Genomic DNA, 4,540 nt, shown 5'->3' on the forward strand with positions numbered 1-4,540 from the left:
AGAAGAGAAGAGAAGAGAAGAGAAGAGAAGAGAAGAGAAGAGAAGAGAAGAGAAGAGAAGAGAAGAGAAGAGAAGAGAAGAGAAGAGAAGAGAAGAGAAGAGAAGAGAAGAGAAGAGAAGAGAAGAGAAGAGAAAGGAAGAGAAGTTCATTTTAGTTACATTTCATTGGTCAATACAGTGAGTGAATCAATTAATTGCAAGCAGTTTTACGCATACAACTGAATCTGATTATAAACCCGAGCAATGTCAACACCCCAAATAATATTAGACTACAAATTATTCAAAGAGTTTTAGAAAAACTAAATACATTGATAGTGTACGTTTGTTTGCATTTATGTCGACGTGCCCCTACCTTATAATGTTCTACCAAGATAAAAAGACATTGTTGCGGAGCTGGCAACACTATTCACTACTTGCATATGTTTTCGTTTGTTTAATTGCAACAACGAAAATAGCGACAATAGTACCGACGGGTTTTCCGCGAATAACTTTTAAAAAAAAAAAAATAAATGTAAGGCCCGATAACCTCCGAAGAGATCTAAGGCCGAGCTTCTCTTCCAATTTGCGTCGTGCTCCTCTTGATTTTTCCCTACAAATTGGCCGGACGGGACCTACATGTTTTATGCCGACTCCGAACGGCATCTGCAAGGCAGATGAGTTTTCACTGAGAGCTTTTCATGGCAGAAATACAATCGGAGCGCTTGCCAGACACTGCCGAGGGGCGACCCCGCTTAGAAAAATTTTCTTCGAATTGAAAAATCTTATTTCTAAAATTTTGATGTTGCTTTGCCCGGGAGTTGAACCCAGGGCATACGGTGTGATAGGCGGAGCACGCTACCATCACACCACGGTGGCCGCCAACGAATAACTTTTAAACGAGATAAAAAATATAGTTTCGGCTTTCGGATTCTGAATCTTGACGCAAATACCCGTCTTTAGATACCGCTATCGACATGTGCGACCCGAATTTAAAGTGCAGGACTTAGGTTGAAGTTTGTTATGGATTCGCATTTTCCGGTGGAAGCAGTAAGGAAGACGGTCGGCATGATGTGTTGGTGCACAGTGACTAGTCATTGTCGGCTGAGGCGGGTCCTTGCCAACCTTACTGTTCCTGCGCCATAAACAGAAAAAAGTTTCTATCATGCCTATCAAACTAGCAGCTGTCAAATTTAAAATAAACTGACAGAAGCACAGAGACGACTCAAAACGCTTATAATTCAAAATAAAACAATGTCCGGCCGAACCGGATGTCACGGACAGACCGTTAACATTCAAAAAAAAATTTAAATCCAAAAAAAAAAATAAAACGCAAAAAAAAATTTACCGAACCGGACATGGCCGGTTACTAACGCTGAAATTTAAAGAAAACTGCTGTAAAATAAAATTGCAAAAAAAAGCTGAAAATTAAAATGAAAACAGAAAAGGGCCGAATATATATAGGGGGCGCCGCGGGTGGTGTTGCGACGCCCGGTGCTTATCCCACCCTCAAATGCGGTGCCTCCTTACCTGCTTTACCCTATGCCTTCTAAATAAAGGGCGACGTCAGCATTCCCATTATAAATTACACAATTTATTCACAATTCATATTAACGTATGTATGCAACAAAAAAAATAAGATAGTGCAGGTTTCTTAACCAGGGCTACAGCATTGTTGAACTACGAATAGCTATTTACACTATGAAAATGTATGTAAGTGTGTGTAGTGTATAAAGTGAGAGAAAAAAAATGATCAAACAGTTCACACTTTATTGGGCCGAAATCGAAACGAAATCTAATATGAATACTTAAGTCTGGCTGAGCTTGTTCTGTTGGGGGTTCTTTTCTTTTCTATTACTTTTGCTCGTAATATTTCAAATTATACAATTATTTATGTTTCTTTTTTTTTCGATAATCGTTACAAACGGTATGTGTGAGAAAACTATGTAATTAAATGTACCTATGATACTTGGCTTGGATATCATAAGTGGTTTCAGGCTCTGGATCAGGGACTGATATCAGTCTTAGACCGGCCATAGTGACGAATGTCACGCGTGATTAGTTATCACGTCCTGCACGAGGTGCCCCTGCTTCTACTGATAATGGCGGATCTAGAGAGGACAACTCGATAAAACCCGCACCCCTTGAGTCATTGTGCCGAGCTCAGGGGAGGGAGAGTCAAGATCGGTACACAACGGTGACGAACTGGACTGTTTTAGGACTTTGATTTCACATTACTTTTTGACTTGATGACATTGGGCTGGTAGGTGCGGTATTCTGCCACTTTAGTAGGTCGGGGTGAAACCCTACCAAAATGGCTGGTAGGCTAATGCTGCACCTGCCCACGTCCCGTTAAAACCGTGGCGGGCCTCAAGGTACGTTCCGGCTCCGTCGCCGTTAAGTTGGTGGTGTAGGTGCGGTTGAAGATTTTCCCGCTTCGCGTCCGGTCTGGCTCTGAACGCATTACTCATAAGGTAATGCGTCAACCCTCGCGTGGCCTCCCTGTGTAGCATAGATAACCACGAGATCGTTAAAGGGCGACTACACAATCGGCTCCGGATAGCGGCCTTGAGGGGGGACTTTTTTTAGAATGGACAATACTAATACGAATCCGCCAAGGATGGGGTGCGGAAGAAGAGCGCTTTTGATGGAAATCCGTCAAATCAATCTTCAGCACTCTAAGGCGGCTTCCGCAAATTTGTTGCTCTGCCTTGAAAAAGGCGGAGTGGATATAGTCCTTGTCCAGGAGCCGTGGCTGAGTAGTAACGGCAGTAAGATTTCTGGATTAAGGACTGGAGAATTCAACACCTTGGTGCATGGAGAGGCAAGTAGGCCTAGATCCTGTGTGCTTGTTAAAAAAGAGATTAAAGCTTTTATTCTCTCTAATTTCAGCAATGCTGACGTAACCACGGTCTGCCTCGAGCGAGGAAGTAATGAAATGTGGGTGGTCTCAGCGTACATGCCCCACGGGGACGTAGTGGGACCACCACCTGCGATACTGGGTGAAATCACCGCTGAAGCAAGGCGGAGAGGTGTTGGCGTTATCATCGGTGCCGATGCAAATGCCCATCATAGCATTTGGGGAAGCTCGGATACCAACGCTAGAGGTGAGTCTTTATTTACTTTTATTGTAGATGAGGGACTTTGTATATGTAATAGGGGGAATGACCCGACTTTTATTACTGCGTTAAGGGAGGAGGTCCTGGACCTCACCCTGGTTAGTAGAGAACTGGAAGGTCGGATATCTGGATGGAGGGTTCTCAACGAGCACTCCTTCTCTGATCACCGATATATTCAGTTCTCAGTGAACGAAGAACGTCCCGGTAAAATATCTTTTAGGAACCCTAAAAGTACTAACTGGGACTTGTATTGTAGGAAGCTGGGAGAGCTACTGCCTGCGGTGCCTATCATTAGTTCGGGCCTGTCCGAATCTGAGATAGACGTTCTGGTGGAAAACTTCACCTCGGCAAGCAATAGCGCCTTTCAGCTGTCCTGCCCATTGAAAACTTACAGGGGGAAGGGCAAGCCGCCCTGGTGGTCGGATTCTCTTGACGACCTAAGAGCGTCCAGTCGGCGGCTCTTCAACAGAGCCAGGAGGAGTAAATTACCCTCGGACTGGGAGCTCTATAAGGTGAGTCTGGGGATTTATAAATATGAAATAAGGATAGCCAAGCGAGATGCATGGCGAAGCTTCTGCGAAAACGTAGAAGGCTGCAATGAATCCGCGAGATTTAGAAAAATACTCTCTAGGAACCCCGCTCCTCTGGGGTATCTGAGAGATGATGGTGGGGACTGGTCGATGAGTAGCGAGGAGTCCCTAAGGCTTTTACTGGACAATCATGTCCCAGTTGCGCAGGGATCTTCGCCTGCATGGTCGGCGGTCGTTGGCCATGCAGAAGTGCCTGCCATTCCAATACGGGAAAGTGAGATAACCTGGGCTATAGGGTCGTTCAAGCCCTATAAGTCTCCGGGCCCGGATGGAATCATTCCTGCGCAGCTTAAAAGGTCTTTGGGGATTTCCTGCCGCTGGTTGGCCATCATATGTACTAACTGCCTCAGGCTTAACTATATCCCGAAGTCTTGGCACACGGTTAGGGTTATTTTCATTCCGAAGGCCGGCAGAAGCTCTCATGTATCACCTAAGGATTTCAGGCCAATCAGTCTCTCGTCGTTTCTTCTTAAGACGTTTGAGCGGTTGATTGACCTGTACCTACGGGAAAGTATACCTCGGGGGTTACTGTCGGCTTCACAACATGCGTACTGCAAGGGCAGATCGACGGAAACGGCTCTCCATTCGATTGTAAAGCAAATAGAGGGGTCCCTAGAACACAAAGAGTATGCTCTGGGTGCCTTTCTAGACATCGAAGGAGCTTTTAACAATGTCTTACCGGGGTCAATCGAAAGAGCTCTGGTGGGTTTAGGAGTCGAGGCGGCTCTGGTTGAATTTATTAGCAAACTTCTATGCGGCAGAATTGTCGCAGCGGAGTGGGGAGGGGCCATAATTAAGAGGAAGGTGTGCAGGGGCACGCCACAGGGGGGTGTCCTATCTCCTCTCCTCTGGGTT

This window comes from Eurosta solidaginis, chromosome 4 (genome assembly GCF_040869045.1).
Source record: "Eurosta solidaginis isolate ZX-2024a chromosome 4, ASM4086904v1, whole genome shotgun sequence".
NCBI classification, from domain to species: Eukaryota; Metazoa; Arthropoda; class Insecta; order Diptera; family Tephritidae; genus Eurosta; species Eurosta solidaginis.